This window comes from Pongo abelii, chromosome 2, assembly GCF_028885655.2.
Source record: "Pongo abelii isolate AG06213 chromosome 2, NHGRI_mPonAbe1-v2.0_pri, whole genome shotgun sequence".
Lineage (NCBI taxonomy): Eukaryota > Metazoa > Chordata > Mammalia > Primates > Hominidae > Pongo > Pongo abelii.
Genome location: NC_085928.1, coordinates 174,638,717 through 174,652,377, shown reverse-complemented (window position 1 = coordinate 174,652,377; position 13,661 = coordinate 174,638,717). Strand labels below are relative to the sequence as shown.

The window sequence follows — 13,661 nt, the reverse complement described above, 5'->3', positions numbered from 1 at the left end:
AGAGGAGGGTGTCAGGCTTACTAAATATCACAAAACACTCTACATAGGACAAAGTCCAGTTATGAAAACAATGTGAGAGAAGAGGAGCATAGGTCCAAACCATAAAGCTGATTTTAGCCATCAACTTCAAGTTGTGGGGGGCAGGGGCCGGCTAACCCCAACCCTATTGTCAACAGGAAACCAAAAAGATAATAGTTACTTCAACATTGGAGGCACAAAATATGTGGAGTAAGTCAAGGTTAAGCTGAAGACAATATTGGCAAAGATTTCACTATAATTGGTGGTTCAGTGTTTTCTTAAATTTCCTAGAGTGATTAAATTCACCATTCTTCTAAATAGTAAGTTTTAGTTTTTATTTGTGACTTAAGAAGACCATCTAATATATAATACTTTATTTCTTAAAAAGTAAAATTGTAAAATGATTTTGACAATAATGGAAATGATGATAAATACATATGGTAGAGCAATAACTCTTTATTAAATTATAATTATTTAAAAACATAGCTATAAAAATCAGTGTTATTAATTCTGAAACCTGTGTTTCTAAAAATTGTGTAATCAATTTCTAAAACAGAGCTCTCTAGATTTACAGCCTAACAAGTAATTTAAACTCTAACGACATTGCCATTGTAAAAATTACAATGTATTTTTCAATACATTGTACATGTACATTTTTAAGTACATAATACATTCTCTCTTTTAAGAGAAGTCTTAAATTGTATTTCAGACTTCAATAATAGCATTGGAAATATTCAAAAAAGCAATTAGGAAATGGGGTAGATTTTTTACTAGATAAAATATATAGAAATAGAGAGTTAGCCATTGAAGTTTTGCTTACTATAGGCCTAGGCCTCTCTTTCCTGCTTGCAATGATTTTAGAACTGATTAAACAATGCTTAACCTATGAACCAAGACAACTCTTGAGTGTTACTTCCACTTTTTTTTTTAAATAAAACTCATTTTCAGTGTTAAAGGAAAATTTTCTAGTCACACTTACACCTTTTTTGGTATCATTCAATGTAATTAATCAGCATCTTAATCTGATAATTTCCATAGGTATTATAATACTGATATGTAGTTTTATAGTTTTTAATTGCTATTCAATAAATCATTCTGGCATTTAGGTGTATATATATATATTTACATATATCTAAATTTCTCTTTGAGGTTGATTAAAAGCTTATAATAACAACTTGAAATCAATGATTGCCTTTTTTATTTATGTCAATTGTGGGTTTTATTTCCTAGCAATTTTGATTTCCAAAATGTAATACTTACATATTATAAAACAATGCTATACTATTAAAGATTAAGAAGAGATGATGACAATGATGATGGTGATATGTTCTAAATCACAGTGTGCACTGGTATCCTGATATTCATAGATCCTCTAGAAATAATTCCCTCAATTCAGAGAAGTTTGATCGTCTGAAGCCTCTTCTCTCAACTCGTCAAAGTCATTCTCTGTCCAGTTTTGTTCTATTGCTGGCAAGGAGCTGTGTTCCTGTGGAGGGAGAGAGGCACTCTGATTTTTAGAATTTTCAGCTTTTCTGCTCTGTTTTTTCCCCATCTTTGTGGTTTTATCTGCCTTTGGTCTTTGATGATGGTGACATCCAGATAGGGTCTTGGTGTGGATGTCCTTTCTGTTTGTTAGTTTTCCTCCTAACAGTCAGGACCCTTAGCTGCAGGTCTGTTGGAGTTTGCCAGAGGTCCACTCCAGACCCTGCTTGCCTGGGTATCAGCAGCAGAGGCTGCAGAACAGTGAATATTGCTGAAAAGAAAATGTTGCTGCCTGATCATTCCTCTGGAAGCTTCGTCTCAGAGGGACACCCGGCCATGTAAGGTGTCAGTTGGCCCCTACTGGGAGATGCTTCCCAGTTAGGCTACTCAGGGGTCAAGGACCCACTTGAGGAGGCAGTCTGTCTGTTCTCAGATCTCAAACTCCATGCTGGGAGAACCACTACTCTCTTCAAAACTGTCAGACAGGGACATTTAAGTCTGCAGAGGTTTCTGCTGCCTTTTGTTCAGCTATGCCCTGCCCCCAGAGGAGGAGTCTACAGAGCAGGCAGGCCTCCTTGAGCTGCAGTAGGCTCCACCCAGTTTGAGGTTCCCAGTCACTTTGTTTACCTACTCAAGCCTCAGCAATGGCGGGCACCCCTCCCCCAGCCTCGCTGTCACCTTGCAGTTCAATCTTAGACTGCTGTGCTAGCAATGAGCGAGGCTCCGTGGACATGGGACCCTCCGAGCCAGGCGCAGGATATAATCTTCTGGTGTGCCATTTGCTAAGACCGTTGGAAAAGTGCAGTATTATGGTGGGAGTGACCCTATTTTCCAGGTGCCTTCTGTCACAGCTTCGCTTGGCTAGGAAAGGGAATTCCCTGACCCCTTGCACTTCCCGGGTGAGGTGATGCCTCGCCCTGCTTTGGCTCATACTCGGTGCACTGCACCCACTGTCCTGCACCCACTGTCTGACAAGCTCCAGTGAGACGAACCCGGTACCTCAGTTGGAAATGTAGAAATCACCCATCTTCTGCATCACTCACACTGGGAGCTGTAGACTGGAGCTGTTCTTATTTGGCCATCTTGTGTTGGAAGTTCTGTCCAGGGCAATCAGGCAGGAGAAAGAAATAAAGGGTTTTAATTAGGAAAAGAGGAAGTCAAATTGTCCCTGTTTGTAGATGACATGATTGTATATCTAGAAAACCCCATCATCTCAGCTCAAAGTATCCTTAAGCTGATAAGCAACTTCAGCAAAGTCTCAGGATACAAAATCAATGTGCAAAAATCACAAGCATTCTTATACACCAATAACAGACAAACAGAGAGCCAAATCATGAGTGAACTCCCATTCACAATTGCTACCAAGAGAATAAAATACCTAGGAATCCAACTTACAAGGGATGTGAAGGACCTCTTCAAGGAGAATTACAAACCACTGCTCAACGAAATACAAGAGGACACAAATGAATGGAAGAACATTCCATGCTCGTGGGTAGGAATAATCAATATTGTGAAAATGGCCATACTGTCCAAGATAATTTATAGATTCATGCCATCCCCATCCAGCTACCAATGACTTTCTTCACAGAATTGGAAAAAACTACTTTAAAGTTCATATGGAACCAAAAAAGAGCTCGCATTGCCAAGTCAATCCTAAGCCAAAAGAACAAAGCTGGAGGCATCACACTACCTGACTTCAAACTATGCTACAAGGCTACAGTAACCTAAAAGCATGGTACTGGTACCAAAACAGAGATATAGACCAATGGAACAGAACAGAGCCCTCAGAAATAATATCACACATCTACAACCATCTGATCTTTGACAAACCTGACAAAAACAAGCAATGGGGACAGAATTCCCTATTTAATAAATGGTGCTGGGAAAACTGGCTAGCCATACATAGAAAGCTGAAACTGGATCCCTTCCTTACACCTTATACAAAAATTAATTCAATATGGATTAAAGGCTTAAATGTTAGACCTAAAACCATAAAAACCTAGAAGAAAACCTAGGCAATACCATTCAGGACATAGGCATGGGCAAGGACTTCATGTCTAAGACACCAAAAGCAATGGCAACAAAAGCCAAAATTGACAAACGGGATCTAATTATAAACTAAGGAGCCCTGGAGTTTGAGACTGCAGTGAGGTACAACCATGCCATTATAGTCCACACTCCAGCCAGTACAACAGAATGGGACCTTGTATTAAAAAAAAAATCTGGTTGTCTTCAAGATAGTTTTTTTCTCAGTTTATGTACTTGCCAAGACATATTTCTGTTATTGTCAAAGAACTGATGAAAAGTGAAAGAGGAAATGTTATGTTGAAAGCTGTTATATATCATGCACTTTTGTTGTAATTTCTCCTAAGAAATACTTTAATCTAAGTTTTAACATTGTCATCAAGAAAGCATTTGTTAAAAACTTAACTGGACAAAGTTTGGATAAAGACAATTCTGGAAAATGGAGCTATGTAGAAAAATATCCATCCCTGGTTTTATTAGGTGGAACTATATGAAATTTACATATTTTAATAAAATAACTGATCTATTCTCTTTAAAAATATTAATGTTATAATATAAAATATATAATATAAAAATATTAATATTATAAATGATAAGGAAAGGCAGAAAACCATCCCAGATTAAGAGATGAAAGAGACACAACAATTAAACACAATACATGCTCTTGAACTGACAGATTAAAGGATGGCATCAATATTAAGTTTTCCAAATTGGATTATACAAGTGTCTGAATCTGTGGTTATAAAAGGAAATATCCTCATTAGATAATGCACATCAAAGTATCAAGGTGTAAAAGATGATAAATGTAATAAACTCTCAAGTGCTTCAGAACAAAATCTATAATGTATATATTTAAAATGAAAGAAAGTTAAAGCAAATGTGGCAAGATATTAAAAATTTGTGAATCTCGGTAAAGGGAATACAAGAGTTCTTGGTACACTCTTGAAACTTTTTATAGTTTGGAATTATTCAAAATAAAAGTTTAAAAAATAGTGGAGTACCAGCAGTTTTGGATGGCCCAACATGATTATCATTTAAGACTGAATTATACATGCAACACTTTGAATTATGTATGAGACATTTTCTTTCTAGTCTACTTTTATAGACTTGAGAGCTTCATTTCATACAGAAGCTCATCACACTACCATTGGGCGGAACCATGGATACTCTACAGCCTTAAAGTCATAAGGAATCCTTTTTTTTATTTTTCTTACATAAAATACCGCCTGGGCAGAGGTCTACAATATCTTTTTATTCCAAGTACATGATTTTCTTTTAGTAAGATTAAAATGTTACTATCTAATTATATCAGGGTTTCTAACTTATAATTAATATGCAGCTTGAAGTATTTGTGATATAAGGCCAACATCTTCTCCACTTCTCAACCAAATAACAAAAATCAAGCATATAATAATCTCACTTATTATAGTAAACTGAATGTCTCTTGTCATGATCTCACAAGAAACCATATCACATATCTGGGAAAACTTATGAAGCATATGTTACTACTCCTCAAGAAGCACAGTGTTCCATTAAATTTGAAAGGCAGCATGAAGCACCTTGCAGATTATATTCAGACCAGACATATATGTCAAAATGAATCAAGATCCATTTTCCTTTTAAAATGTATGATGCCAAATAAATTGATGTAATCTGACATTGGTAGCACCGAAGTTTATCTCCATTCAGTACAGAAATCTCTCTATCGCTCTTATCCCCCAAATAATTGCTCTCTTCACAATTCAAATATATAGGAATACAACATTTTTTATTGCTGAGTAATCAGAAGGAAGATAGACGTGAAAGAAACTAGTCATGGCTTTTAAAACTAATGGCTCCATCACACGCACACACAAAAAACCTGTCAGAAATAAAATGAGGCATAGGAGTATATCTGTACAGTCATAGTTTTACAACTGCACTTGAAACTTTTATTAAACATTAGTTTCAATAAGAATTATTTCACAAGAAGAAAAAGCAGCTTTAAAAATAAATAAAAGCACAAATTTTATGCCATTGTGCCTTGATTCTTTACTAACCAAGAAAGTGAAATTGAAAGTGGAAATTTTTATGTGCTGCTTTACCTGGGAAACCCTCTCTATTCTTTCTGAAATCTGTACTTTTGTGGGATAGTATTATTCTTTAACTGAAACGCACTCCATATTATCAGATATATTACGCCCAAGTGTTCACTTTATTTGAAACATACACATGGGTTCACAGCTATAGATCAGTGTTTAATTATGAAGATGAAATTTTTGCTGACATGACATTTCTGTAGGATAAAACAAATGAGTCAGGAAGGACTATATTCTAAATTTGATTTTCTAACTAAAAATACATATGAAAAACCCTGTTTCAGAATGTCACAGAGAATTTTTTTATAGTAGTTAGTTTTACTAGAACATGTTCATTCATAAAAATAAACTCAACTGAAATATTAACTAAGTTTTCAAATAAAATTAATGCACAAATTTGGGATAGTTGGGCTTACAAACAGAAGAATACAAACAGACCGTATTCTACTCTGCTTCTTGCATGTAAGCCTCCCAACCTGTTTTATGCCTCTTGGCAGGGATATCTAATGTGGAGGTGTCATTGTAGGACATCCAAGATTTGACCACAATGGCAAATGGTGAGTCAGAGCATGTAAAAAGCAAGAGGCATTCATGATAATCAATAAGACTTTTTCTAACTCAGAGTGTACGTGGTTCTATGCTTTTTGATAAAGTTAGAAATGGTATTTGTATATCAAATAGTTTTTTAGTGGGATTTATAAAAATCCTTTCTGTTATACAATTGAGGACAAATTAGAGTTTAAGAAATAATTTTTGGTAAATTGAGAAGAAGCATTAAGAAAATAAATTATTTTATAATTCACAATGAAAATCCAAAGCATTTCATTTGGAAATCATAAAATTCTTTGTTGTTATTGTTGCTTAATCTTTGAATATATATTACTGAGTATACTTCCTTTCATTACCTATGGTGTCAGGGCATCTGTGCAAAAAAAAGATTCACCTTGACCAAATAGAGTTCTGGCCTTTGCCCTTGGCTTTTGGCAGGTTACCTCGAAGCCCTTGGAATGTCCTGCCTGCTAAGAGTGGCTAATAGTGTAGTTTCTGGTGGGGGATCTTGGACCACTCTGTGTCATCTTAACTTCTGCACAAGTTGGAGACTAGAGTCAGCCACATAGGCAGTCAAAATCCAGTACAAAAACTCCGGACACCAAAGCTCAGAGGAGCATCGCTGGTTGGCAATATTCCATGCAGTTGGCAATATTTCTACTCATCATTGCAGGGAGAAAAAGTGTTGTCTATACAACTCTACGGAGAGAAAATAACTGGTAACCTTGTTCTTAGTGTCTCCCCGCCCTATGTATCTCTTCCTTCTGCCTATTTTAATTTGTATCCTTTCACCATAATAAGTACTAACAGTGAATAAAACAGCTTTTCTGAGTTCTGTGATTCCTGGTAAATTATCAAACTGGGGGGTGGTCTTGGAAACCCCCAAATTTGCACTTGGGGTTTGAGTATGATCTTAGGATTTCCAAACTTTACAATATCAAAAGGTTACTTTTCCTTTTAACTGCATGAAATCATGAACAACATTCATTTGCTAGAAAGAATCATTTATTTCCTGTTTTGGGGAGGCAAGTGGGGGAAAAGAAGAAATTGTTTAATTCTATCAATCTGAATGTTCTCATCTGTGTAATGAGATAAAGGTGTCTCTCCCACAAAATATCTGTGACAATTAAGTGTGTTTTTTTATGGGGTCTCGCTCTATTGCCCAGGCTGGAGAGCATTGGCACAACCTTGGCTCACTGCAACCTCTGCCTCCCGGGTTCAAGCGATTCTCCTGCCTCAGCCTCCTGAGTGGCTGGGATTACAGGCGAGGGCCACCACACCCGGCTAATTTTTTATAGTTTAGTAGAGAAGAGGATTCACTGTATTGGCCAGGCTGGTCACAAACTCCTGACCTCAAGTGATCCACCCACCTTGGCCTCCCAAAATGCTGGGATTATAGGCATGAGCCACTGTGCCTGGCCAAGCATTCAAAAATATGTTAATTTTCTGTAAAATAAGACTGGCATGTGGTGTGGTATGAACTCAGTAAGTGTTAGAATCTAACAGTTCTTTCTTTTTTATGTTATATAATCATAATTTACTTCAAGACCATTTGTAAGAAGGCAGTTATATGTTATAAAAAAACAAAAAAATTAATAGAATCTCAGTTTTTATGGAGATATATGTTTTACCATATTAATCCTCTTGCAAAATGTAAACAGTATATGACACATGAACAAATAAATTCAGAGCAACAAATTTTGTTAGATATTTTCCTTCAAGTTATTTATCATATAATTATTTTATATTAGAATATGATTTAGAAGAGAAAATCACATAGAAAATATTCATATTTTAATGTATAAAATTTTATATAATACAACCTCTTAGTTTTATGATTATAATTCAAAATTTTCATGTATCTGTAACAACTCTGAAACACATTTAAGACTGAAATCACATATACTATACCATAATAATTCATTAAGCTTTATAGTCAATTCACTTTGATTTGTACTAAAAATTATTTTTCTCCTATTCTTATTTGGTCATATTAATTTAACCTAAATAATTTTCTGTCATTGTTGCTGAAAATCAATATGTGTATGTATATGTACACTAAATTACATAAAAATATAACTAAAACGCTTTGTTATGAGTATTCTGTTTTCGTAACTTTGTGGTGAGCTTTATGTGTCTGCGTAACAGCATTCTGATTTTTTTTCTCAGAGTTTATATAACTGTGCAGTTCTGAGACCTGCCATGATTGTGCTGGGAGTTATCTACAGATGATCTATTTCTTCTGTTGGGAATACAGAACACAAGTTTTCCTTATTGTTCTGGACATCTCACCCACTAAACCATACGTTTTCTCTGAGGACAGAAGTAAATAGCACAATTTGTTCTCAAAGATGACTAGCTGTTTTTGAAATGCGAGGAAGCTCATGGTAAATGCGCAGCATGTTAGATATAAATAAGAAAAATGAAGCAGCAGAAATAAATCTTTTATGATTTCTTCTCCCATTCATTTATATGGACGCTATCTTTTGCCACAGCTACAGGTGACAAAAAACAAAAAAATTACCAGTTTAAAGTATTCTCGAAAAAATAGTATTAATGTCATCATCAGCCTGAAAATGCACTTATGGTAAACTCTGTAAAAAGTTCACACTAAAGATTGATTTACAATTAATCTTTGCTTGATTTACTGTATTTACAATCCTGGGAATATTATTTTATTATTGTTAAATTTAATTTTTATGATCTTCTTTTCTCAACATGTATTATTTTATACCTATCTTTTTGTAATAAATATTATATAATTAAGACATTAAAGATGAAGGAAGGAAGTATTAGAATTTTCAAAAATGTTATAATAATTTTCTGCAACTGAATATTGCCAACTATAAGATGGAACTTTATTACCTATATGATGGATAAAAAATCTTTTATTGGCACTTGTTCAGGAAATAGTTTCTTCTCACCCAAAGTAATTGGAACAAGATAAATTGTCCTTCTACATGCTGAATGATCAAACATAAAGTGGAAAAAATAGAGGAGTAGCATTAGAATAAGTCAGGAAATTTAACCAGGCAAAGAGATAATGGCAAATTATATTTTCCAAAGATGTTCACATCCATACCTATTCCACTCTAACATGCTCTGGAAAATGAAACTGAATACCCCTGCACTTGAATATGGACTTAGTAGTGATTCTAATAAATGGAATGCAGCAGAAGCAGCACTTTATGATGTCTGAGTATAGGTTATAAAAGATAATAGAGCTTTCATATGGTTATCTCACCCTAGGTTATGCTCATGCAAGGATCACAATCACTATGCTCTAAAGAAAGCATGCTGCCACACAGAAAGAATGCATGTCAGTTTTCTGGTAGTAATCCCAGAAGATAAACAGCTTCAAGTACCAGACACGTGAGTGAGTCTTTGATGATTTCAGGGCTCAACCTTCAAGCCTCTGCTGCCAAGTGGAGCAGATAGGAGCTTTCCACACAGAAGTCTGCTAAATTACAGATACTTGAGCAAAATAAATGTCATTGTTTTAAGCCATTATCTTCTGGAGTGTTTTTTCCTTGCTTTTTAAAAATCTAGCAGCAAATAATAGGAACAGATGAAATTTAGGGCAAGTTCTGAGACGAGGATAGACTTGTTTGTTATTTAAATATTCAGAGTAGAAATACTGCAAACTATGGTTCTTTCTACTAACTCACAGTCATGATATTTGTACATATTTAACAAAACTAGTATTAAGTCTAGAAATCCCCACCTGAGCAAAAAACATATACACATGTAACAGGATAAAATAATCATCAGTTTTATAATTATGTAACCAGTATTAAATAAATTGGGTCAAATATAGTATAATTCTATTAAATGTAAATATCTAAAATGGTGTAACAATTAAGCTTTTATTCCTTTATATTGTCTGGGAGATTGCTTTATTTCAAAAACTTGTTTTGAAATACTTAACAGTTAATTGCTTTGTGTTTCTAAGAATGTGGGAAATACCGTTTTCTATTCTTACTCATACTTGTAGTATTTATTCTAAAGCACAGACCGCCCTTATTGTAAATTTAATTTCAAATATTTAGATGTCTCATCTATTTTAAGTAAATCACCTGAACTATAAACATACAATGCATAGAAGATACTATAACAATGTTTCTTCCTGTGTTTTTTTCTTATATTTATTCTCAAATAAAACCACCTATTTCATTAGAGAAGATAAGCTGGGGCTGTGCCTTTTTGTAATCATGACATGAGTCCCTAACATAAAATAGAGAGAATATATATGGATAGTATAGAATTTGTATCCTAAATAAATGGAGTTATGCCTTCTCCCTTTACCCATTTATCCACAAGCTATCACCACTTTTGGTTCATTTCTTCTTTTTGGGATCTTAATATGATATAGCTGAACAACAGGAACAAATCTACTATCCTTATTTCAGAAGAAAAAGAGAATTAGTTGGTACTCTGCATATGCACATTAAATCTGCTCCAAAATCATATTGCTTAGACTGAGAGCTTAAAAATAACTGGAGAACTAGTAGAAAACTTGCCTTCTGCACTCAGAAAAGTGTCAAACATGCTGCCAGTGATGATAGGGGATTGTTTATAGGTAAATGTATACTATCATAGGTGAGGTTGTTTTAGTTTTTCCTTTCTTAATCCAAAAGCCTCATTTTGAAGTCATCCTGCTTACAGAAGAAACATTGTTATTACTTTTTATTTCACCTCAAGCAAAATTAACAAATTCAGAGGATTTTACTTATACATTCTTCTAAGGCCCTTTGGCAAAAGTAATTATAACTTACTAATAATATCACTGGCCTCAAATTTAGATCACATTTTCTAATGAGCTCAAAATAATTTTATTTCCCCCTGACTATGCCCAGAGATTCCAGTAAACTAAGTAAAAACTATTATTACTATTATTACTTCAAGGATAGAAAAATTAAAGAAAACGAATTTCTGGAGGACGTGTAATATAGCAGTAAATTACAGACTTATTGAGATAGTTGTTTGTTAACGGTTTGTTACAAATGAATTGCTCACTTTCCATCCTAACTCCTTCCCTCCCTCTTTCTTTCCCTTTTTTCTGTACACAGATGTTAAATTAATGCTTAGTATGTGTCAGGTACTGAGGATCTGGGGATACAGAAGTGTTTTTTTATGATCCATGCTTTTGAGGTGATCACTGTGTAGTTTGAATAAAAGTAGATTAATCACACAACTCCACAGCAGTAGAATAAGTGTTACACTGAGAGCTATGAACAAGGTGCTCTGGAAGCATACAAGAAAGACTGGCAAACTCTAACAGGCCTTGGGAGAAAAGTAACGATCACAGAATCAGGTGAAAAGGAACAGAAGTGATGATTAGAAAAAAGGTTGATCCTCATTATTTATTAATTCTGTATTTGTGAATTTGCCTAATCACTAAAATTTATGTGTAACCACCAAGTCAATACTTGTGAAAATGTCATGGACATTTAAAGATTTGTGCAGAGTGAAAAATATTTGAGATACCTGACATGCATGTTCCCAGCTGAAGTCAGACAAGACTATGCTCTGCCTTATTATTTCAGTTCTTATACTGTAAACGTTTCCTTTACAAGGTCCATTTAAAGCCATGATTTTGTGAGTTTTGTTGTTGATTTCACTGTGTAAAACAGCCCCAAGCATAGTGCTGAAGTGCTTTCTAATCTCCCTAAATACCAGAAGCCATTGATTTACTTTTCAGAGATAATTTGTATGTTAAATAAGCTTCATTCAGGTATAAATTATATTCCTGTTGCCTGTATTATTAAATAATGTATTTTTAAACAGTAACGCAAAAAACAAGCTGAAGTTATTTAAGAACTGCTAATAAGTTGTGACCAGAGGCTCACAGGAACCTAGCCCTATATCTCCCTTAGGAACAATGGTTCAGAATTAACTAATTCAGTGTTTGCAGTAAAACAAAACTACCATGAATAACAAGGATTGACTGGATGGGGTATCTCAAGCAACAGATTTTTCTTATTCCATAGATATTTTCAAATAATATTATTTTGGTTTTGCTTTTTTCTCTCTCATTCACGAGTATGAAAACAGTCCTTTTGTCTTATTCATCTTTTTATTTTCAGTAAAATGCTCACTATATACTAGTAACTCAATATATGGTTTTTGAATGTTTTTTGGATCATTGAGAGTGAAGAATGTGGATGCTGAAGAGAAACAATTGGCTTATTAATATCTAATTGGTCTGAATATAAATTCTCTGAGGCTTTTTGGTAATCAAGATTTTAGAGAAATTATAATTTTATTACAAATTACCCTCTTTTAGATATCCTTAAAGAAATAAATTTTTAAAGAGAATCTGCTTAAAACATCTAACTGTCCTGTTTCAAATTTGGGAGTAGTAGGACAATTGTTTCCAGTTTGATGTTTATGTCAAAGCTACAAGCCACATTTTTGGTTGTCAATTATGTGCTAGATTTCTTCCCTGTATCTTAGTCCAGATCTGCTTTCTACCCTTGTCAATTCTGCTCCTAGGAGCTCACCTGTGTATATCACAACGATTGTAGGAGATTTGAGGGAGAAAAGATAACTATTTCCTATCTTCAGTAGACTGCATGCCTAAATCACACTCTCCTTGAATGTTTCTATATATTGCTGTGATTTATAAAAACAGAATAAAACAAAACCTTAAGACAATAATCAATGACTTCTCATTCATAACTAGCTCACCCAGTTTCAGCTCCAGACTGCAAGTCAAACTGAAATTTGCTACCACCTTAAAAAGCACCATCTACTGTCTGCCAGTGCTATGACTGTCTTATGTGGTTGGAAGAAGCACAAGAAGTCAACCTGAAAAACAAAGCTTACATAATAATCAGCCTGTCTAGAAGAATGGTGTTCCAGAATGTTCAATTTGTAGAAAAAAATCTGACAGTATATGAAATACCAGAAGACATTATACAAGCACAGACCACACATACACACACAACTCTGTGTGTGTATGTGTATACATATATATATGAGTGTGTATGTATATACACATATGTATACACATTTTACTTTTCAGAGATAATTCGTGTGTATATATATATAAACACACACATATATACACATATACACATATATGTGTGTGTGCATGTGATTTGTGTGTGTGTGTGTTGAATATTTACACATATATACTAATTTTATACTATATATATAGTATACACATATATACTAATTTTATACATATATACTAATATATACTAATTTTAATGAACTCAATCAATTATTTCAATGGCTGAATGTGTCTCTGTGTGTATATATATAAACACAAATGTCATTTAGAAATGCCAACACTATATTTTTTTCTAGAATTTTTAAAAGGTTAATTTGTTTTATATTCCACTGTAAAAATAAAGATATAACGGTATTATATGACAGCTAAATATTATCTGAAACAACGGTACGTCAACCAAAATTCAGAAAACAATGAGCAGATGTATAATGATTTGGAAGGCAATATGTTACAGCCTAATGATTGTGAGTCATCCAAACTTGCTAAAAATG

At 34.1% G+C, this 13,661-nt stretch overlaps 1 long non-coding RNA gene across 1 annotated transcript; it reads right to left on the bottom strand.

Moving 5' to 3' along the window:
• Positions 1-1,200: 1,200 nt before the first annotated feature.
• LOC129058355 (uncharacterized) lies at positions 1,201-12,951 on the bottom strand. The gene is made up of 3 exons (XR_008523463.2): positions 12,843-12,951; positions 2,500-2,597; positions 1,201-1,504 (listed from the first exon to the last, which is right to left on the bottom strand). It is a non-coding gene; the product is annotated as an uncharacterized LOC129058355 (long non-coding RNA).
• Between the last annotated feature and the right edge of the window lie 710 nt (positions 12,952-13,661).